We start from the raw sequence: 25,200 nt of genomic DNA, 5'->3' as shown, positions 1-25,200 counted from the left end.
CATGAATTTTCATTTAGTGGGGTATTCAAAATAAAAGAGGGTGTGCACCCAGAATAATGATATACAGAATAATGATATAATGATACACTAACTCAAAGAAAACATTATTTTTACGCCTAGAGGTGCATGTAAGGAAATTTGCGGGAACGTTAGAGGTGTGCAGAATACTCCCTGGACATACTATCAATTTTTGCAACAGAAGTTTTAAACGTAAACAATAGAGAAACTACTGCTGCATTAAATTCAGAAAACATTCGCTTATGCCCGGAAACTTAATACAAACTATTCATTTACTTGTTAGGGAGAGGCCATATTCTCCCTTGTGGAGTTCATGGATGTATTTGTATTCCAAAATGTTGTGTATACTTGACATCCGAGAGTAGCAGAGCCATCTTAACGGTATCATAACCACTTGGCCGGGAGCCCCGCGAGCAGAATTGCATGTATTAATTACATATATTAGTACACGGACAAATTTAGTCTAATTTAGGAGGACAAATCTAGTCATAGGAACCACAACACATTTGTTTGCTCTTGGGCCTAATATGCTGTTAAAGCGGCGCTGGAGAGTAGATTAGACTGGGCAGTAGAATAGACGGCCTAGTGCGGGGCCCCCTTAGGCGCGGGGCCCGATTGGGAGCAATCGGTCCAATCGGCTTAAAGCCGGCCCTGTCTACATATATGGTGCACAGTTGGGAAAAATACTTAAGATAGTATTAATTCAATTGCTTGTATTTATTTTAACTTGTTTCTGTTCTTACTTAGTTGACATTTGTTCTGTCCTCCCACCCCCTATAGTGAAAGCGGTTTCAGGATTTATCACATGATTGACAGGTGGACCGTGTGAAAATGCACCACACCTGCAGAATGATTAAACGCATAAGGAAGACAGTGCGAAATTGCTCGATAATGAGCACCGTGTGAAACTGCACCGTGCGAAATTGCACGGAATCTTTTTATAGACTTGGTGCGACATTTGCGGCTGTTTGTTTGCCACAGTCATCTGAATTCATGGATTCAATGTTGAAACTGCAAGACGTAGAGCGGCATCACCGCCCAGTCGGCACCAGTATTTTGTCTTTATTTCATAGACAGGATAGTATGAGTTTTTTTCCACATAAATATTTAATTGTAAAATATGTAATTGAAAATTTCACTAACATTTTGAAAACCTTTCTGCTCAGATTGGGACGTTCTTCACCCACAGATAACCGAAACTTATATAGTGACTTGTTTTACAAATCTGAAGTTACATTAGGAGGAAGTTTTCATGAATGACATGACTTTATGTCATAGGTTAAAGTTGACGAACCGCTAATATGGACGGGCTAAAATAATATCGCGGACCGGCCCCAGTCTGCGTACTAGCAGTAGAAAACCATTGATGTATATAGTTCATAATTCTTTTTTCTTTCTTTCAAGAAAAACTACGTGAAGTGTTGAGTATTTGTAGGTTTCTCTGTATTTCCTTCTCTTAAGAACACAACTGTTTGATGATTTGAGGAACAGAAAAAATATCAGGAGTTAAAAGAAGCTAAAGATCGAGAAACGTGGAAGAAACATTTCCAGTTCTAAGTCTAGAATTTAAAAAATATATATTTCCAGGCCCTGCTGAAAGGCAGAATACTTAATAATAATAATAATAATAATAATAATAATAATAATAATAATAATAATAATAATAATAATAATAATAATAATAATAATAAAAATAAAAATAATAATAAAATTTTGGTATATAGTATTTCTGTTCATTTATTTTGCAGAGTTTAAATTTACATTCTCGTCTTTCTCCTTTACAGGAGGTGAGTCTTTCATATTTTTTTCCCTCACCGCTCAGCAATTTTGCCACTAGGCAGGATCTGCATAATGTCATCTACATTTTAAAATTGGAAATTACTTCCCTGAAATACTCGTTCTCGGAATTTTGATCGTGAAACGGCTTACAAAACTTCTTTCTTCAGTTCATGTCATTTTCATTTTCCCAAGATACCAGTAGCAGTAAAGTAAACTGTTGGTATTGATCTCAGCTTTATTTCATTATTACTTACACATTTACAGTCATTGTTGGTAGCTTAAAACTAAGAAGTAGGGAAACAGATCTATTGCATTTTTGGCCTGTGATGAAGTTCTCGATATGAAAGTGAACTCCCTTGTGGTACACTCAACGTAGAGCTAAGACCAGGCTTATTATGACCTTTGCTCAGAATGCGTATCGGTTTCAACGCAGTTATTTCTCACGTTTTATCCCAAAGTTCACAGTCTCTTAATTCACGTAGCTTCCAATTCTGTCTCGAAATCGAACCTACGAGGGAGGATCAGAAACTAAGGATACAAGGTCAATATTTCTGGAATTTCGTATGTTATAGAGGAATGAGAAATGTGTGGTAATTTTAATACATGGAATTGGCAACTATGCAGTTTCAGTCACCCACCACCTACGGTGCTAGTTGTGGGTAAATACAAATCGCGACTCGTTTGGAAAACTGGTCTCGCGAAGAAGTCCGCTCTTTATTCTATTTCTGTGAGTGAAACATGTAATCACGGCTGAAATTCACCTGCAGCTGGTAGAGAAAACGTCACCAACCGCATAAAGCCCAGAAGACCACCATGCTGTTGAAGCAGTTTCGCTGGGAAATCATCGACCACCTTCCCTACAGCCCAGACCTCGCTCCAAGTGACTTTTACTTGTTCCCATACTTGAAGGAGCGCCTAGGAGGCCGTCGCTTCACTTCAGACTAGGAAGTGAAACTTCGTGACAACGTGGCTGAACACGGAAGGATAGGATTTTTACCAGGTAGGAATCTTCAAACTCATTCCATGATGCAACGAGTGCTGGCTGTATTGGTTGTATGGAACAATATATACATGTTTCACTGCAGGCTTTGTAACCGTACTTTCTGATCAGTCCTGCCAACTTAATAGAGATATGTTACTAACCGTACAATGACAATCAAATCGCAGACCTTCGATATAATCTTCTGCATTGTCCTACCTATTTCTAAAATCTGTTGTAGTTGTTGTTTGCTGTGGACAAGACATTTTTGTTGATGCAAGGATGGACTGTTCTACAGTATATAGCAAAGATAGAATATCTGGGAACTTGGTGACGCGGAGATTCCTTTAACCATATGGATACATTTCAAAATCACACGTGTTCACTTTCTGGCGAGTTGGATGTCCCAATATTACCTGGCAAACATTTGGGTTTCTGTACCTACCACAGACTGATGACTAATTCCAATTTTTACGGATTCCTCCCTAACAGCTCTGTGACAGTCAAGACTTCGCACTAACTCCACTTCCTCCTCAGTAATGGATATACAAGTGCTACATATCATATTTGCTGAAACTTTACTGAACGAGACACTAAACTCGAAATCAACTAAGGAAAACTTATTCCATTTTGGCACAATATTAGTTTGACTATGCTTTACGTGAGTCATCCAATACTGAACGTATATCCAAGTATTAATCGTATATATTACAATATGTAGCGCAACGTCTCTCGCGGTACTCACCTCACATTATTGCAGCTGTTCAATCATACTATTGAAAGAGATTTTCCTCCCTCAATACCACGGACCATTTTTTTATGTGTGGCGGACACCCAAAGAAACGTATGATCTGCATGAAAATTGTGACACTGTAATACTGTGGGTTGCAGTGTCTTGGTTTTCAGTGAACCTTTTACTGACGCTTATTGGTCACGTGACTGTCCCAGATTATGTCTCCTTTTTAGGAGTGCTTCTGCATCCTTTGGTCCAGATGTTTCCGGGCAATGACGCTATATTCAAGGATGATATTGCACCCATTCACATAGCTAGAGCTGTTGGAACGTGGTTTAAGGAATATCAGAATGAATGGCCAGACCAATATCCGGACTTGAATCTGATGTCCACTTTACACAAATCCGACGCAGATTTCTACCCCCATCCTCTCTCACGGATCTAAGAGATGCACTGCATGCGAAATGGTGTAATATTCCATTTGCTGCCATTCACGACCTGTATGACTCGATTCCAGGCGCATAAAAGCTGTTCTGGTGGTGAAAAGTGATCAAACACCATATTAATTGCATTTTATTGGTGTTTGCATTATTCTGATAACCATCTGTATATACTAGAGGGCCTATGGCATCCAACCTCCTGAGTTTACGCATGTATTTGTTATATGATACACATTAGTAATGAAATTTTTTTTGTATTGTTGTCACTATAATATAAACTTACTCGATTATATATCGTAAAAATACAGTATGCGTGTTATTTTTTAGTTTATAATTTTAACAGAAATTTGAAGATTTAACGCTATTTCATTAAAGTTGAATTCATTCAGAAAAGAATGACGCCATATATCAGTAGGTCCCGTCTCATATAGCCTCGCTGCTGAAAGGACGTTAAACTTAAATTCAACTCAACTCAACGAATTTAACATACTATAAGTCTGCTTCCACTTGATGGGTCGTATATACAGGGTGTTTCTAAACAACACCGACAACGTTTGGGAAATGATTCCTTACACCAAGATAAGACAAAAAGTATAGACCAACTTGGGTGCTGCAAAAATGCTTTCTTTCGGAGTTATAAGCTGCTGAAAACATGAAAAATGAACTTTAAAAGTCCATAACTCAAAAACTATGGGACTTACCGTAGTCGGATCAAGAATTCACTTAGGAACTAATAAGACTATTCATGGCTTTGGATTAATTGTTTTAACAAAAGAGACACTGACCAAAGCTTAAAACTTTACTTTATTTTAAATTATAATTTAAAATAAAGTAAAGTTTTAAGCTTTGGTCAGTGTCTCTTTTGTTAGGAACTAATATGTGCGCTATCCAAAAATACATGTTTCAGAATTCTAAAGTACTTACGCAACAATTTTTATATATAGAGAGTTTAGCTCTGGGCATATTATTTGAAGCACTCACCAACTACCTCTATAAAAATTGTTGCGGAAGTACGGCATGATTCTGAAACATGGATATTTGGATAAGGCACGTACTAGTTCCTAAGTGAAGTCTTGATCCGACTACGTTAAGTCCCATAGTTTTGGAACTATAGACCTTTAAAGTTCATTTTTTCATGTTTTCGGCAGCCTATAACCCCGAAAGGAAGCATTTGTACACCCAAGTTGGTCTATACTTTTTGTCTTATCTTGGTGTCAGGAATCACCTCCGAAACGTTGTAGGTGCTGTTTTGAAACACTCTGTATATATAAAATGATTTAGAATAAACTCGATTTAAAGCGTGACAAAAACAAACAAACAAACAAACAATAATTATTTGCTCTTTTTTGCGTTTAGTTGTTAAAGTTTTGTTTTGTCTGTTTTTACTGGCATTTCTTGAAATTGTGTTAATAACATGTGAGCTTTTTAAAGCTACCTTTTTATCCTGCGGAAATTGAAGTGCGCAGAAACACATATTCTGTGGTAAGAAACACCACTTTTCTGTGATGTAAATAGGAAGGGAGTAGCATTATGGAAATGAGCATTAAGCTCAGGTGTAGTAGTAGGAGACAAGTTTGAGTTAAAATGAGCTTGATGAAAGCAGCTGTCATTGCTGGTTAGAGAACAGAATTAATGAAGAGAGTATCATCAAAGAAGTTGAATGGAAGGCTGCTGAGATTTGTAGCAAACCTGGAGATAATAAAGAAGTGACATGTTTGTAAATATATATATTTCTGAATAGCAAAAATATATATCTATCTACACTAAAAATTCGTTTCGCAGTGTAACAAAGTTTTCTCTTGAAATAGTTTCTTCGCTTTTACAGATAATTTGATAAAGAAAACTCTCCTAAGCGCTATGATTCTTAAAGCTGTTTCGTCTAAAATAATAGACAACCAAATACAAAATAATAGACAACCAAATAATACCTTCTGCTCTTTCGCCACAAGAGTGGACAGTAAGTCAGTGTCCCGGTCAGGGAAGGATATATTCTAATTCTTTAGATCTAGTATTGCTTAAATTCTCAAATTTCTCTCCAAAGACTAAGTTCTCAGTATTTTTTAAATACGATACTTTCGTAAGATCGAAACGAGTGCAAGCGAGTATCAGTTGTGTGTGTGTATTTGTCTGTTCCGTGATAATATTCGTAATATTCATTCCTTGTTAATGAGACTTGGCATGTGCCTTCTAGTCCTAGAAAATAAGCCTGTTATTTCTTGATGAAATCTGTCAAAAACAAGGGGATAAAACCAACCCATCTGCAGGTTTGCAGATGTACGTTATGTGATGCAATAACAAAACCATTTCGGTAAAATTTATTCAGTTTCGACACAAAGTGGCGTGTAACTTCCTTAATGCTTTAAGATCAAGCCATTGCCTGAGGTCGAAGCCGACTAAGGATAAGAGGGTAAATTCATTCCCAACTTGAAAGATTCCTCATGTAAACAAAAGAAAACCGATATATACAGTATATTCATATAATAGTGCGTATATTTTCTTCCTCTTCCGTCATCCCCACTGTTTGGAATTAAAATCGGTCATGAATGAGGGGAGTGAATTTGGTCCTAGCTTCTAAAAAATACAATATCGTTGCGGAAATCACAACACAAAGTAAGGCATGCATGTATGCATAGAGTAAAGTATATACCTCTAAACTTGATAAATCGTTATGGTTCGAAGCCTCCATATGCTGTACAATCACAGTTCCTGTACGTCGCGGTATAGAGTCAGGCGTTAATGAATCACTTGCCATGTCGGTTATATACAAGCCCACAAGGCATTGACTTTGTTTACTTGAAAGCCGTTATGAATATGGGTTTCTACAAATTATATCTAATACATGTTCTATGGCAAATATGTTAGGTGCCTGTGCAAGTCAGCAGTCCGTGTCGTTCGTCGAAGAAGCCATACATGTTCCGGGATACATGTAGCCAGACATTGTCTTGTTGAATTATGATGTCCAGATTTGTTTGAAGGTAGAATTTGACCATGGGCTTTAGAACTTAGTTGATATAGCGGTCACTGGTGAGCTAGCCCTCAATGTATAGAAGTGTGAACGGGTGTTGTAACGAATTGACGCCCCAGACGCTCACACCTATCATTCTGCCAGCGTGGTGTCCAACAATGCAGGCTTTCAGATTACGCTCACCGCGACTGAGTCTGACATTTATGTGACCTTAACTGTATAACATATTGAAACGGAACTCGTCCAAAAACACAACCTTCTTTGTATCGGAGTCAATTCTATTGGTGTTTACTCTCCAATTGTGGTCTAAGGCAGTGCTATTCAACGAGGGGTACGCGTACCCGTGGGTGTACGCGAAGATATTTCTGGAGGTACGTAATGTTGCTTCTGGGGGTCTGCTGGAAATGTCTGTTGACAGTTCACTGCAAATAAAAATCGATAACTTGTCAATTTGTGACTTCTGTATTTATGCACAAAAAGAGTACAATGAAATTAGTGATAGTGCTATTTCACAACTTCTTCCATTCCCATCAACATATTTGTGTGACAGGGTTTTTCTGCATTAACATCAATAAAAACGAAGCACAGAAATTACTTGAATTCAGAATCTGCTCTGATTCTCGCACTCTCGAAGGTTCGACCAAGAATCAAGTAGTCGGCGTCCCGAAAACAAGCTCAGTCATTTCATTAACAGATTATTTCTAAAGTTACTTTTAGTTTTTGAATATTTAACATTGTCCTCAGTGTAGGAATTATCAGGAAGGATGAGGGGAAAATCCTCCTCAGTAGAACTGGATATCTCCTATAAGTTCTGAAATCTTTCATGTTATTTTTTTTTCGGGTGTCCAATTTATCCCCCTGTAAATAGTCTTTTGATTGGCACACTGATTGTCTTTTTGTTGGGCCTCTATTTGTCCCCCTTTTCAATCAACAGAACATGTGTATTAAGTTTAATAAGTTAATTTCGATTTAAACAGCTTTAGGGGTACACAATTGGATGGGGAACTGTGTCTAGGGGTACGCGAGAAAAAAAAAAGGTTGAATATCACTGGTCTAAGGCATTTGTGGCTCCGGTGGATGGAAACTGACGCAAAGGCATTTGCCACCGTTCCAGCGTTCATTAGGTCTCGTCTAATTGACGAACGAAAAATAAGTTTGCACCTGTTACAACAATTCAGTGTCGAACTAACACTATGGACGATGCTCTTGGATCCGACATGGACTTTCGTACGAGATGTTTGTCATTCCGTTGTGGAATCACATTACGTGGTTCACTTTTGTGGCAATATTTCCTGTACGCATACCAGTTTCACTGTTTCAGAAGCCATCTTTTCATAAACCAATGCGCGGCCCTGTTTTCAACGCAATGGTTGTTTGTATTCCGTTCTTTGACATTAACGAGGCCTACGCTACTTTCTACGTCAACCGCCCTCTCACGTAGCAACTTCACGCGACTAACCCAAATCAATGGTGGACACACGCATATATCATCTAATTGAAATTGAGTTATTCGTACGTCACCCTCTGCCGTACAAATCCTATGAGTTTGGACACACTCCTTGTCATTCGTGCTTGCTTTTGTAATGTTCACAAACAGCAATTTATACGAGTATTCGAGTTAAATTCAATAAAAATCTCATTTTTGTATGAAAGATTGCGTGAGTTTTCTTTAACCTAAGGCTATTTCTATTGTTTGGAATTAATTTGGTGAAGCCAGGGGGAAATTTACTCCATCCTTTAAAAAAACGTATATTTTAGATGAAATTATCAGATTTTTATTAAACATGACCTGTGTTTCCTTCAAGGCTTCACTATGTAGTCTGTTGGCTGGTGAAGCATAGTATGTGGTTTGTTGACACGCTTATTGTTTCGAATTGAAATATGCAAGAGGCAAAATGTGAAATAACACCATTTCGAAAAAAATCAAACGTACTGAATTCGTAAATTTTTGTAAAATTAACCGAATTTCGTGAAATGTCGTGTTTTCTTTCTTTGAGGCTTCCCAGTGTAAAGGGTAATTGAAAAAGAGAGAAAGATTAACTCTTTCGTTCAACTGTCTGAAGCAACGCTATCAATCCATGTGCATATTGTAACAGATTTCAGGGTAACTAAAGAAAATCGGATTTTCTTGAAAGCTAGAATCACTCTTGGTTGGTTTGGTGACGAAAAATTTAAAGATGTGGAGTCGAAAACTTCAACTTAAATCTTTCGCTCGCTTCTCGTTCGGACAAGGCTCATACACTTTTGTTAAAATTTATAATTTGAAATTCCGTCTTTGATAATAAGGTTAGTAATTTTAGATGCGCACCATTTTATTTTATGGCAGAAAACTGCTTTCAGAAGATACCTAGTGTGTCAAATGTTCCTCAAACCAAGCCACAACAACTCCAGCTGTGTAAATGAGCGCATTAACATCTAGGAATATGGCGTCGTTTCGAAAATAACGTGTAGACCATAGGGTGTAATGGTTTCCTAAAATGGCGATATAATCACAGGCAGCGACGCGACCGGTAAGCGTCAATACAGTACACACTGAAAACCAGGATATGGTGACCCATTGCATCACAAAACCGCCGCCACTTTACACAGTTCGGCGGAAACCCTGCGGATCATACGCTTCTTCGTACGCCCGTCACACACAAATACGCCTCGAGGTTTTAATAAGGTGAACGATGATTCTTATCTCATGTTTCCAGTCATTAGCTATCCATGTTGCATGTTTGCAGCACCACTGGCGTTGTACTAAAGTATTATAGTCCCTTATTAGTGAAATAGCCCATGCAACCCGACTTCGTATGCCCATGTCATGTAACTCACCGCGAACTGTAATGGTTGACACAGTTGTGAGAGGTGCTGGTTGAGTTTTCCATCACTTCCACCGCAGTCGTACAAAGATTGAGTAACAGTCCACTTTAATGCTCGGCGGGCCATGTCATTGAAGGTTTTCTTCGACCATTGTTCCTCTTCGACGATGTAATTTTGCCGTGAGTTTTATAAACCGTCATTACCATCGATACTATCCCTCGCGACACACCCAAAACACACTTACTAGTTTCGTTACGCTCCTATCATAACCAAGCACCAAAAATTTGGTCACTTTGAAAATAAGAAAACACATTTTAACTTTCACCGTGTGTTCAGTTCATTGCACACTGCCCTTGTACTGCTTCTCATGTAAGTACGGAGTTTGACTTAACGCACAACCATCAACAGTCTGATGCAGCAGTCGTCCCCTGACCATTGCCAACCCAGGCATTGTCCTGTTTTCAATTCCAGATGTTTCCGTTAAATTGATAATGATCTTTATATCTGTCAGTCACGAAACGAGAATATGACAGGGGAGTTGTTTCTTTTGATCTATTAGCTTAGAAGGAAAGAGTAATTCTGTTAGGATTCTAGCTTTCTCTTGGGATATATAGAACGAGTCTTCATTAGTTTATTAATTTCAGTCCCAGCGTGCTTCCGTGTGAAAGAAATCGTAATTTAGAAATGCCTGTATGTGAACACTTAACCATATGCTCCACTTCAATCATGAGTGGAGGGTTCCGTTCACTCTACCTCCTTTCTTTTTTCTTAATTTTTATTTATTTAGTTTGAGTTATCTTGTAAGTTTTGAAGAATGATGTTTCTTCGGAAATATTTACAAGGAACAGTTTCCATGGCTTCTACTTTCCAACCAAAAATATTCTGTCGTAAACAGTTTTCTCTTAAACAGTCTTTGACTTATTTGTATATTAGTAAACGAATTAATTTAATTAACTATTTTATAAGTTCTAATCAAAGAATGTGGTTACACTGATTTTTAAAAGTATGTTTCCACTATTTCAGTAAAAGAAAGTAGAAAAAAGGCGAAAGAAGAAAATAGTGAAAACATGTCAAAAAGCGGCAGAGCGCTCACTTTTGGTGCACATGGTCCTTGGTTAAATCCCAGACCTGGGAAGTTTAAGATATGTGTAGTAGTTTGTGATCACCGTAAGGTTTCTGTGAGATCATCGTTTCTTCTTATATTTCTTTTACCAATTCATTCATAATAATGTGTTTGTGTTTATCATCTGTCTGCTTTAACCTATATTAGGTTAGTACAAAAGGTTAAAGTAGCTGTTTCTTCTCTGATAAAGAACTTATATGGAATCTTACGACTGCGTTAAAGTTTAAATAATTTATATTTAATGTTTACTACTTTCGTAGCTTGTTACTATGAATATGTCTGACAAAATACCTTTTAAAAAGCAAAACTTGAGAGAGTATTCTTTACTATTAAGATATTTACTTATAAATTGCTTTATACATAAGTATTTACCAAATTTCCAAATACACCTGTAAGACCAGTTTATACTGGGATTGTCAACAATTATAATAAAAACAACAATGGAAAAGGAAGTGGTAGAAAATTGGCCAAGGGATGTATTTATATGTAACACTCCGGCATTTACCGGTACCTAATGGAACTAAGAAGAAATCGTGAAAAAGTGCAGTCACGATGGCTTGCCTTTGGATTCGGAATCCGAAACAAACAACAACTTGTATGAAACACATCATTCTATTTCATACCGTTTCTCAAGTTAGTGTAGCGCTTACCTCTGCTGTGTGGGGTCCCTGGTTTGATCATCGACCAAGTAAATTTGTAGTGGAGAACATCATGTCCGTGGGTTTTCTCGGGATACTTCAGCTTCCTGCCACATTTCATTCCACCAATTCTTCCATCATCATTCACTTGCCTTAGTCATCGTCTCCCTTAGCCTAACGGGCCTAGTTGTGGGCCGTTAAACTGGAAGATTTCATTTCATTTCAAGTTAGTGGGTTAACGATGCCTTCTGCACTGCAATTGTTTGCTGCTCCCAAAACCGCATATGTTTGGCCATTATCAGTCTTATGCTATTAAATGGTTTTCCAAAACCTCGTAGCCCCCTTAAGTACCTTGTCTAATTTTCTTGAATCTTCCGTACATGGTGCATTCTGGAGGAATTCACCTCCGTTCTTAAATTTGATAATCCATCTTTGTACCTCATACTCTTTTACCGTAATCCTATGCGTATTTTTCACTACCGTTCATTCCCATTTATGCTCGTAAAACATATATGCCCGTCAGGGGCAGATCCAGGGGGGGAGGCGATCGGGGCGATCGCCTCCCCCCAGAGCAGGAAGCTTTCTTATTTTATATATATAAATAAAATCCATCCCAAAGTTTGGAGCCCTTAAAAGTAGCAGTATGACAACCCACCGCCCCCCCCCCCCCAGAAGTTGGTCCTGGATCCGCTCCTGATGCCCGTATATCAATGTTCCCGGTTCGATTGCTCTCACTGACGTCCTCGCTTGACTGTTGCGGATACAAACAACAAGCTAGCAGTGGAAAGACTAATACGTTAAGGTGGCACGGTAACTCAGTGGTAGAGCGTTTACTTCAGATTCGAGGGATCTCTGCTTCAGTCTCAGGCCATATGACTTTATGGTGAGTAACACCGAGTACTTGAGTTTTTTTAGGGATTCTCCCGCTCCATCTCATTCCACCAATTCCACCATAACTATTCACTTTCGTTAATTATCCGTCTCTTAAATCTACAGGGATAACTAAGGGAATAAAACTTATTATTTAATTTTATTTTATTTTTTACTATCACTTTAACTATCTCGTTTTTATTTATTTATTTTTCTTTTTTTCACTTTGAATCATGTATGCCAAAAGTGTAGGAAGCACGTGCAGTGTAAACACATGAAAATTTGACAGAATTATTTTGAGTGCCTCATATTTTTGTCACATACCAAACCTGATAATATTGATGGGAAAATATGAAAACCTGTTAAATATGATAGTATGACCTTTGGTTACTTCTAGTTTTTAGAATGTAAAGAATTGTGATGATATGAAAATGGAAACCTTGGAACATTGAGTAGTCACATATTTGTGATTCAGTCTTTGATTAAGTCTTGATTATTTCATTCACGTATAGTATTTGATTGTTATAATAATTGACTAGTTTAAGACAAGAGCTTTTTATGCAGGGTTGTCAAAAGATCAATTTTCCTTGTTCAAAATTTTAACAACTGTCACAATGTTTAGTAGTTCATCCGTCCAAGGAGATGGCATCAGTCAAAGCTATAAGTACGCCATCTAAAGCAGTGATTCGCATTTTTTATTTATTATTTTTTACTGGTGAAACACTCTGCTGTACCCCACGGCATTGTGACACATTTGTTTGGATTTTTTAAAATAAAAATATAAATCATAATACCGTATGACTGTAAGTTAAAGTAGTGACTGTATGTAGTACTGGGCATTGTCGCTGCTGCTGGAGGCGTTCACTGGTACACTCTGTTCCAAAATTGCTTTTAACTAATTATTAAATGCTTCATGATTTTTAAATTGTGAAATTTCGAAACACACAACGGTTGGGAGTCACTGATCTAAGTAGTATCTTCACCTTCCAGTGGTTCAAACTAGCAACATCCTTATCACTGTGAAACGTTTGAGTTCTACTAATAATAGGAAAACGAAAAGGGTTAAGCACCAATATACTTGACTAGCTCAGTGAGCTTGTGGCAAAATATGTAGGTATGATTGACATCAGTCTTCTCTGAGAAGAAATAAACAAGAAACACATTGTTCTTAGTACATTCTCCTGTGTAATGTATTCTGGATGTTAAATAGTTCTCCAATAGATCGGCGCCTTCCACAGATCTTGAGTGTAAAATGAAGCAGAAAGTCAGTTTAGGAATATGAACCATATGAAATTGTATCCAGTTGGAAACTTTAAAGTATAGTTCACTTGAAACATACGGGGGCCGCAGTGACTATGTGTTTGAGCGTTCACCTCTTTTGCCTAGGATCCCTGCTCGCGCCAAGTGGAGTTTGTGGTGGACAAACACCGTGTGTGTAGTTTTCTTCTACTTTCGTAATTACACTATTTCATTCATTCTCATGACCAGCTCTCCTTTTGCCTTTCGTGTTCTATCAGCCCAAGTTAAATACTGTTCAGGATACAAACACATTTAGAAGTGGTATTTTATTTTAAGAAAGAAGATAATCGTATCTTTTTAAGCGGCGTTTGGCTTTAGCATGATCGAAATTTCTTGGAACTAGTTATAGAATTCTTTTTCTTTCTTTTTCTTTTCTTTTTTTTAAGTGGAATGCTACCTTAGCTAGGATAGTAAATATGTAGGATCGAATTTAACACTAGGGGGCGCGGTGGCTCAGTGCTAGAGCGTTCACCTCCGGTGCTTGGGGTCTCTGGTTCGATCCCAGCTCGTGCCGTGTAGACTTTGTGGTGGACAAACACCGTGCTCGTGGGTTTTCTCGGGGTTCTCCCGTTTCCTCCCACTTTCTTCATTCCATCATTTCAATCATCTCTCATCATCACCGTCTCCTTTAGCCTAACCGGCATAACTGTGGGACGTAAAACTTAAAGATTTCATTTCATTTCATATTTTCGAATTTAACACTGTACGCGCCTTTGGCGTGGGAAACCCGGGTTCGATTACCGGCGGGAGCTCATGTTGTTTGGATTCCGCGTTAATCAGTAGGTCCCGTCTCATATAGCCTCGCTGCTGAAAGGACGTTAAACTTAAATTCAACTCAACTCAACGAATTTAACACACTATATGTCTGCTTCCACTTGATGGGTCGTATATACAGGGTGTTTCAAAACCACCGACAACGTTTGGGAGGTGATTCCTGACACTAAGATAAGACAAAAAGTATAGACCAACCTGGGTGCACAAATGCTTCCTTTCGGAGTTATAGGCTGCCGAAAATATGAATTAATGAACTTTAAAGGTCTATAGTTCCAAAACTATGAGACTTACCGTAGTCGGGTAAAGACTTCACTTAGAAACTAGTATATGCCCTACCCAAATATCCAAGTTTCAGAATCTTGCGATACTTCCCCAACAACTTTTATAGAGGTGATTGGTGAGTACTTCAAATTAAAGGCCCTTAGCCAAACTCCCTCTATAAAAATTGTTGTGTGAGTACCTTAGGATTCTGAAACATCTATTTTGGGATAGGGCACATGTTAGTTCCTAAGTGGTCTTGACGCGACTACGGTAAGTCCCATAGTTTTGGAGCTATGGACATTTAAATTTCATTTTTTGATGTTTTCGGCAGCCTATAACTTCGAAAGGAAGCATTTGTGCACCCAGGTTGGTCTATACTTTTTGTCTTATCTTGATGTCAGGAATCATCTTCCAAACGTTGTCGGTGTTGTTTTGAAGCACCCTATATATATATATATATATATATATATATATATATATATTCCACAATTTTGTATGGCGCATGGGCATAATATTTAAGTTGTGTTTGGCACAACCTAATTCTTCCAGTGTTGATATAATTATATACATTAATAAAACCATAATAATTATAATAATTATAATTTATTATAATTATATACTTATTACAAACTGAATGATTTTGATAGGATGCTCACTTTTATTCTAATAATTTTTGATTGTTTCTATATGGCATCTGTACTATTAAAGAATGCTTTTCACTGACATCCTAAATTTTGATTTCGAAAGAAATTAAACCTATGAATTTCTTATGTATTTGTGTACAACATAATACCAGATAGTTCCCACAGAATGGGAATTTTCTCTAACAGAATCGTGATTCGTGGTTCCTCCATGACTCCGATCCGATTCCGATTCTGAGAAATTCGCTGGAGCGTCGAACTTCGTGTGCTCCAACCCCATCTCTTTTCTGATCAATACGAGCTTTCACTTCGGACCAGTTCGTGGCTGAGAGTTCCGAAATGGTCCGATATGAACCGAGTTATCTCGATTGCAGCCTACGCGCTTGTCCCGGCCAGCAGAGCCCAAGGAGAGGAACACTGGGCAACGGATTATGTGTTGATCGCAAAACCGGATATCGGCTGGAAAGACACACTCAACAGCTGACATAGAATTCGTCGTTATCGTCTTTGACAACTCCCAAGATGTGTCCAAGATAAGAGTGCATTTGTTTCCAGATTTCGTTTTAAGAATTTGACAAGAACTCTCTACAGGTTAGTTATGAATCGGCATGCGTACATGTTATATATGTGTGTATTTGCCGTTGTATTTGTGTTGTAGCGAGAGAGCAGAGGGGAAGTAATAGACCTGGAATGTCATTCATCACAAATGACTGCGTTAAGGTATTGCATACTATTGCCATGCCTTCTTTTCAAGAGAATCCCCTTGAAATATTCATTCCTTGTTAAAATACCTGTTACTTTCACATGTATGTCACGCGCCTCCTTTATTAGAGAGTTAATAGCAACTAATAAGATTTCCGATAGCATATTTGTATGGTGTCCAGAAATATGGTCAATGAATTTAGCTTATTACTTGTGAAAGCCTAAATGACATCAGAACTGACCTTGTCCTGTGATATGAAGTCTTAAATATCTGGGAACAAGTTATATAGCAAAAATAAACTAGTTATTACTCGTATATAATTTCTAAACTTATTTTCAAATTTAATTCGTAAATCAGGTTCAACCTTCCTTGCAGATCAAGGCTATGTAAGACATAGATCTACAATTGAACAAGAGTCTCCCAGCAGGGATCATATCAGGCACCACATACATACGAAACAGCGTGATATTTTAACTCGACTACTGGGGTATCTTTTCCACTTTTGTATTCCTACTGGTGTTTCGTTTGACCTAAACACTTACTAATGGCTGGTGATATGTGTCGTGTACGATCTACCGATAAATATTATCTCCTCTCTTGTCTTAGTGTTTCAAACACTTTTTCATTTGAAAATAATCCATAGGGTTAGTCGGTCTCTAATTATTGCACTTTCTTTTTTAAAACATGATTTTAGTGATAAAAATAAAATACATATCACAAGGATGAGTTAACTAGGACGCATGTCAGGGTTGAAAACGCATAAATTACATATTTTTAAAAAAACTATTTAGTATTATTGAGATAAAAACTCATCAATATGTAGTTCATTATTTTAATAAAATTCAAAATTCCGCAAGTAATATATTTTTCGCTTAATTTTGGATGACTGTGGTTTTTTGTGAGATCTATTTTAGAAAAGTACCACAATACAATTTTTCGCATCAGACCCGGATTTCCCGAAGGCTGACAAGGCTCTAACCAAATGCGCTCTGTGACAAGGGACGCCTAAAAGTAGCAAAGTATAAAGGATAAAAGGAAAAGAAGAATATTCAGTGTAATGTCTGTGATCCTATTTTTTATTTCCTATTAAGTGGGAAAAATTTGAAATTCTCTGCTGTACAAACGAAGAGCCGGAATTGATGTGATTTGTGTAACTTATATTCGTGTACCAAACCTTATGAAAACCTGCTACTGTGTGAATCTATAGTAACTTTATTGTCAAAGTAAAGACTAATATCCGGTAGTTAGTCATGAAACTAAAAGATAACAGTGTTAAATTAAATAATAACACAGGTAGGGATGCCCACGAGTCGAGACACACTTTGTAAAATTCGAGGCGAGTAGAGAAGGACTTATTACTCGACTCGAATTCCCGAGTTGAGACTGCTCGTAAAAATCTCGACTCGACTCGAATATCTCGAAAATCTTTCTATATTTTTTAATATTATTTTGAAGAAAGTATTCACTCAGAAATAGCCTTGAAAGCAATTCCAGCATTTATTACTTTAGAAAGATACAGAACGCATAAACTTAATAGTTAATCTTTCGAGATCAAGATTTAATTTTGAGCTCAATTCAGTTAATTAGTGAAGTGCTGGCCGTTTGTAGAATGGGGAAGGCTATCTGAGTTTGACCGAGGGCAGGTTGTAGTGACCCGGAGACTTGGCACGAGAATTTCGGGAAGCTACAGGATTTGTCGGGTGTTCGAGGAATGCTATGGTGAGTGTCTTCAACAAGAGGCCAAGAGGCAAAACCAAGGGGAAACGACGTCCAAACGTCGAGGGGTTGAGCACCTCTCACCTCATTACAGATATCGGACGTCGTAGACTGAGCAGACTGGTAAAACAGGACAGGCAGCGAACTGTAACGGAACTAACATCAGACTTTAATGCTAGGCAAAGTACAAGTGTGTCGGAACACACAGTACACCGAACACTTCTAACGACAGTCCTTCACAGCCGACGACCCATCCATTTGCGTATGTTAACACAACGACATCGCCAACTACGACTGAAATGAACACGTGACCATCGTCACTGGACCTTAGCGCAGTGGCAGAGCGTTGCATTATCTGATGAATCCCGATACCTTCTTCATCATGACGATGGGAGGGTGCGAATCCGTCGTGTTCCGAGGGAACAGCTCCTTGACACCTGTACTACGGGACGGAGACAAGCTGGCGGCGGCTTAATTATGCTGTGGGAAACATTCACGTGAGCATCCATGTGTCTAGTGGAGCTCGAGCAAGGCACCATGACAGCCGAGGCGTATCGCACACTGCTTGCAGACTACGTACACTCCTTCATGAGGACCATGTTTCCCAACGGTAGTGGCATTTTTCGACAAGATAATGCACCATGTCACACTGCCAGGACTGTGATGTTGTGGTTCGAGGAAAACAGGAGCGAGTTCCAAGTGATATGCTGGCTCCCCAACTCGCCGGATCTGAACCCAATCGAACACAGATGGTATGTGATTGACCGTGACGTCATAGCGCATCGCCCCCCTCCCCGGAATTTACGGAAGTTAGGTGACCTGTATGTGCATATGTGGTGCCAATTCTCTCCAGCGACGTACCAAGGATCATTGCGTCCATGCCAAGACGCGTCGCCGTTGTTATCCGTGCCAAAAGTGGACATACTGACAATTCATAATGTCTTGCTGATGTGTACGTATATTTTAACTCGTATATTTTGTCTCGACTCGAATTCGAGTCGAGTCGAGGCAAACATATTTTCGAATCGAGACGATTCGAAACAGGCTTAAATCTCGACTCGACTCGTGCGCATCATCTCCAAAAACACAGGTCTGTAAAAACATTTTTTCTAATTGCATAGAATATTTTTGGTAAATTTTATGGTGTTAGGGTGATGAATCCTAAAATGACCTCCATTCCCTTCATTACGTATTTTTTAAAATTTTTTTTTACATGGTGAGTTTTCATTATAAAAAGCACAATTCTTTCCTATATGGAAAGCAGTATTCACTTCAAAGAATACTATTCCTTCATGATATATTTAACACTACCTGTCTTAATCTTTCTGTGTGAGAAACCTTTTCTTTGCTCCTCTGAACACGTTTTCGCTTTTCATCTTTGTTCCCCACCTGAATATCCAACAGTAATCAGCTAGCATGTTGACATCCCGTTTTCCTTGGTATCATCTCTCGAAATCATGGACATCCTGGTGAAATTTTTCATCCTGCTCTTCATTATAGACTCCCAACATTTCGGGAAAGCAGTCAATATGGGAGTGTAGGAAATTCACTTTTAAACTCATCTTTCATCCTTGAGCTTGAATACACCCCCAACGTACGTTGTTCGATGATTTTGTAGAGAGGGTCTTTATTATCCCCCAAAATCTGTACACTACATTCTGAAAAGAGTCTCATACTTTTTTCCCCTTTTCCCCCATTGTTTTCCCCAAAAGAGGGGATCGGATAACAGTTTTCGTATGTCGGGGTCAGTAAAAACTACCTCTTTCAACTTGGTGTCTAACAGTTTTGGAAACGTGTGGAATTCAGATATCTGAAGCATTCCCAATCTTTAGGCAGTGAATTAATAATAAACTGCTTCATAAGCCTTAATTTTATATGATGAGGTGGTAATAAAACCTTTTCAGATGGAACCATGGTTGTATTTATTCATTTTTTTTTCGTCGGGGGTTAAGGCATCTCGAAGTGGCCGGTCGGTTTTGGTTCACTAGATTGTCCCACAAGTATGGGAAGCAAGGATATTTTGTGTAACCTGCCTGCTGGACCAACAAGTATTTTAAAGTCTCCAGACCATCCAATTATGTTCTTGATAGTTGATTTTCTCAAGAATCATAGACAAATCAGTATAGTTATCTTCCAAATTCAGTGAGTGTCGTAAAGAAAGCGATGCAAATGTATCACCATTATGCAGCAAGACTGCTTTGAAGCTTGTTTTAGATGAATCTATGAATAGATGTCACTCAATGGATCATATTCTATCTCAAAGCACTTCATTAGCCCTTGAACATCATGTCAAAAAAAGAGACTTCCTCTTTGGAGAAAAATTGAGTGAATTTCTTCTCTCGGTACCTGTACCAGGAGAATGAAGTTCCATGTGTCAGCAGATTTTCTTTTGAGTCTTGGCCCTATCAATTCAGCTTCATCTTTAGAAAGGGCTAAATCTCTTAGCTTGCTCTAAGGAAAATGTTGGGATCCCTCATCAACAGAAAAATCTGAGCTAGATTCGTCCTGCTGAGGTAATATGACTCCATCCTCAGAATCACTCCTGATATCATCCAAACTTGAAGGTGGGTGTGGAACTGATATTTCTGAAGGGTGAGGCACTGGGCGAATAGCTGATCTGAGGTTTGAGTAAGATATGTTCTTTCTGTTTTTTGTATTAAAGCCTCTTACATCTACCAAACAGAAATATCAATCAGCAGTGTAGTTTTGCTGTTCACGCTACATCATAGGAAGTCCAAAACGAAATGATTTTTTTTTAACCCTTAAACCACAAACAAAGACCTTCCTCACATCGTCTGCTTGGAAGAACACATTTTTTGTCTTGATCCCCAAGTTTCAACTTGAAGTAAACAAAATAAACTTTCTTCACAAAATTAGTTATGTTCCCTTGTTGACTTTTAACAGTGTATTCACTATAAATAAAACAAAAGTTGTTTGGAGAAATTATACAACCTTTTGGAACCATAATACAGAACAGACACGTGCACAGTGACGATTGAATGCAGGATATAAACTGAGTGTTCCGGCTTGAATCACCTCTCCTCGGTCTACGACCTCTCCTCCTACTGATCCCCCTCGCATTTTCTATTTGTATTTCTCTTGAGTGTCGCTCTTGGAAATATGAAATTCATGTAAGAAATCATTGTTGGATATGGTTTTTTGACAATAATGCTAATGTACTTTAACCATTTTGACAACTAATGAAAAGTACAACTTCGCTGTTTAGTAAGTGATATTCGGGATATTCTTCGTGTTCAAAGATATTTATTTTGGTTTTTAGCGTGTGTGTGTTTATGTATTTTGTGCTTCATAAGCAATAATCAAAGATGAGAGGGAGAGGAAGTATTTAGATTGGACTGAAAATATAAATAACTGTTATTGTAGAGTAGAAACTTATATTCCTAGTAGAAAAGGAAGATGAAACTTATATTTGAGTTTAACGTCCCACAATTATGCCCTTTAGGCCAAGTAAGATGATTAAAGCAAGTGAATGATGATGGAAGAATTGGTAGAATGACAAAATGGGAGGAAACGGGAGTACCCCGAAAAAAAACGCGGACGCCATGTTGTTCACCACAAACATAATTGGCTGGAGATCGAACCAGGGACCCCACGCACCAGAGGTAAACGCTCTACCACTGGGCCACCGTGACCCCCTAGAGTGGAAAAAATAAGCTTATAATGCAAGTAAATCTCAGCATAACTGAGTCTTAATGAGCAACTTTGTTATGTACTTAGCACAAACTCGTCGTATTCTGTTTGGTGACGTGATTTTCTTTTTCATATTCTAGTAGCTCCCCAAGACTCATAATTTTGAAAATGAAACTGAATGATATTTAGTTTAACGTCCATGGGTAATTTCCTTAGACTAAGAAAGACCGATGATAAATTCTAGAGAATAATTATGAAATAACCAGCTGCTTTCAGTCTACTTAGCTGGTCAAATAAGTTAAGACTTTTCAATTAGTATGTATTGGTCCCACAATGCTTAATGTTTCGTACTCTTGGCATGCACATTATCTCCCCCTGAAAATTTCCTGAGGCAATAGCTGCTCGAGTGTTTGATGATGTCAAATAATAATAATAATAATAATAATAATAATAATAATAATAATAATAATAATAATAAACATAGTATAAAAACAAGTGACCTTTACTTTACATTGTACAATCCGCGGCAAAAAACCTGCAACATGAGCATATAAGTTTATTGTGAAACGACGAAGTCTTTTGCTCCAAAATGTGTGTGCACGGGAGGAGGCCGAAGTTCATCCTGGCGTGATTCGTTCCACGTATACGTTATGTTCATTCCCTGTACTGTTAGGCGTAGTTTCACAATAAACTTACATCCTCATGTTGCAGGTTTTTTGCCGTGGATTGTACAACTATGATAGACTTCCAAACTATGCAAATTCAGTACTGAAACCGGAAATTGTACGTCTACAACTTTCTGTTGTAATAGAGGGATAAGATCAGAGATAAAATTATTCTTGAGGCATACCAAAAAGCAATTTCTCGCTATCTTTTATCGTTTTTGCTCTTTTAAAATCAATGTTGAAACCCGAAGAAATAGTGTATTTTTATCATTTTCGATTTTAGCAGAGAGAAAGGGGTGGATATGGAATTTATTCTTGGAAGTTAAATCGATTCCAAAAACTGGCTTCTTGCTACTATCAGTTTTACTCTAGAGCGATCAATGTTGAAACCGGAAATCATTGGTTTTTACCATTTCTGGTTTGAATAGTGGGCTAAGGAAGATGAAACTTATATTCGTGGCACTGAGTCGATTCCAAAAATCGCTTTTCGCTATCTCTTTTTGCTCTATCTGTTTTAGCTCTGATACCTGTCGACAGACAGACGGACGGATATACATAATAAATGTACATCAAACGAAAATAATGAAAATTTCGATTGGTGCATCAGCTCGAAATGCACATGGGGCATTCCATGTGAAATCAACCAATGAAATGGCAAAATCTGACCTGACGATCTTAGATTTTTGTAAAAATTGGTGCACAGCTTTATTACAGTGAGAGATGAAAAAATCCCAAATATTACCTCTCTCCTCCTGAAAGTGTCCCCATACAGGGTGACCAAAAATTGCGAAAAAGCGCATTTTTTCAGTTACAATAATTATTAAAAATTGTCATAAAATGGTTAATACGTGCACTAGAGACATGAAACAAACACCATTGGAAAGCTTAAAGGTTGCTCTACAAGTTGTATTATATTGAAAAAACCTATACAATAAAAAATAACACTTCAAAAATTCAAATTAATATTTGAATTTTAAATTTCGCACAGAAATGTTCCTGCGAATTTGTTCAAAATTGTCTAGATTGTAGTCTCATATGTGTACTAAAACTTCATAAAGTTGCATTTTGGGCACTCAATGGGATCCGATGCAAAATTCAACATAAACCAAAAATTGCAAGATATTGACTTTGTGAATATCTGGGTTCAGATCGATAACCATTTGCCTGTAGCTATTTACCTGCAGCATCAAAGGAATTTATATTCAACTTAATTTGTTTCATGATCTATTTATTTGAATTTACTCAATTATCCAGCTTTCGAGTTATTTAGAGAGGTATTACGTTTCCGAACAGTACTCAATACAGGTCATTATTCTTGTTAGTTAGTATGGATGTTTCTAAATTTGTATTGGCTATATTGATACATGTTATTTTCATTCCTTTGTTTCAGAATTGCTGTTACAGAACTTGTTATGAAAGGGATGGATATATTTCCCTCGCTTTCACAATATTTGTATCAAATGTGTTATAAAACATAGTGACAGTGTTCTCAATCTCTTCACACATTTTCAGCACAAACAATTAGTCAATAAATTCTTTTTCCTATTTCAATTATGCACTTCCACATGTCTGTAACAGCAATCCTGAAATAAAGGAATGAAAATAACTTGTATTGCCTGTTAAATTTGAGTTAAAGCCGAAATTTTGTGACCTCATTTCAGTTAAATTCTTCTAGTCGATATCTACGCTAAATTATAAATGACTTCCGCAGTTATCGACAAGTAGCTTTTGATATTCTACGACATTTATGAAAGATCTTGTTTCTTGACACCAAAATGCCAAAATGGCAAAGATATAATATGAATATTAATCAATGTGTACAAAGGAACATTTAAACAATGAAATATTATTACTGAGTTCTTTAAAACGGTCACTTATTACCTTACCTTACCCTTACTTATTCATGATTTCGAATAATTTTCAAAGGAACCACACCAATAGATGAGAGCAAACTTAGAAATTAGTTTTGCTGTAGTAATAATCTGCAAAATAGTTTTAAGTATAAATCCCAATTATATCTGCGTATGTACTACAACTTAACTACTTAAGAATACTTGCTGTGATGATGTATCATTAATCTAGGAAATCTATAAGTAATGTACTTTGGTAGGATGTCGGGAAATTATATTGAATTTAAAACCTTCGAGCTCCTGCTGTTGAGAATAGAGTTACTGATTAAACGTCCTTCATATCATGGTGCTTTCATTCACATCAGATCACTGAACTAGAATGATTAACCGGGCGAATGAATTAATACTGAGACACCCCTAAATAGGTTGGTTGTTGGACTGGAGTTTAGCGTCCCTTTCAGCGCTGAAGCTATATGAAACGTGGACCTTCACGTTAATGTGGGATTCGAACTACATGAACTCCCATTAGGAATCAAACTCGAGTTTCTTATACCAAAAGCGAGTACGCTAACCATATCGCCACAAGCGAGCTCCACTCCTCAGTACATGACAAAATGGATATACTCAAGGGAGAATTTTCATTCAAGATGAACATAATTGTATAGGAGATGTGAAATTGACTTTTAGCATTTTATTTCTGAGTTCGGAACATCAGTCTTCAGTTTCGACCTTATACTGACCAAGGTTTTCTTCTAGGTGAATGCCGATATGATTACCCACTAGATCGATTCACTCTAGTAAGTAATCAACTAAATTGACTCTAGACGATCTTATGCATACGGTCTGAATACGGTGAATGGCATGGCCTCTAAGCAAATGTATATACATCGGGAAGAACAAGGAACCGGATGATCATACGAGTAAACTCCAGAAATCACTTTTTCGGTATAGGGGCTATGAAACGTAAATTCATCTGTTACATCTCTATTATTTTCAATAATTCCATACTTTCTTCTCTCCTACCGACGCTTGAAAGAGAAAATACAGAGAAATAAATTAACTATAAAAGAATAAGATCGGATGTAAAAGAGATACACTATATGATCAAAAGTATCCGGACACCTGGCTGAAAATGACTTACAAGTTCGTAGTGCCCTCCATGGCTACTGCTAGAATTCAATATGGTGTTGGCCCACTCTTAGCCTTGATGACAGCTACCACCCTCGCAGGCATACTTTCAATTAGGTGCTGGAAGGGCTTTTTGGGGAATGGCAACCCATTCTTCACGAA

General features: G+C 37.7%; 1 protein-coding gene across 11 annotated transcripts in view; it reads left to right on the top strand.

Moving 5' to 3' along the window:
- rdgB (retinal degeneration B) overlaps positions 1-25,200 on the top strand; it is a 461,056-nt gene that overhangs the window by 238,806 nt on the left and 197,050 nt on the right. Inside the window, exon 1 of one of the 11 annotated variants that reach the window (XM_081771515.1) lies at positions 15,720-15,916. The exons of the other annotated variants lie outside the window; for them this stretch is intronic. The gene's annotated coding sequence lies outside the window, so the exon portion shown is untranslated. Of the gene's footprint in view, positions 1-15,719; positions 15,917-25,200 lie in introns of those variants that run through there. 11 annotated transcript variants of the gene reach the window in all.

This window comes from Thermobia domestica, chromosome 9, assembly GCF_964235325.1.
Source record: "Thermobia domestica chromosome 9, izTheDome1.hap1.1, whole genome shotgun sequence".
Taxonomy (NCBI): Eukaryota; Metazoa; Arthropoda; class Insecta; order Zygentoma; family Lepismatidae; genus Thermobia; species Thermobia domestica.
This window is presented reverse-complemented; position numbering and strand designations above follow the sequence as displayed.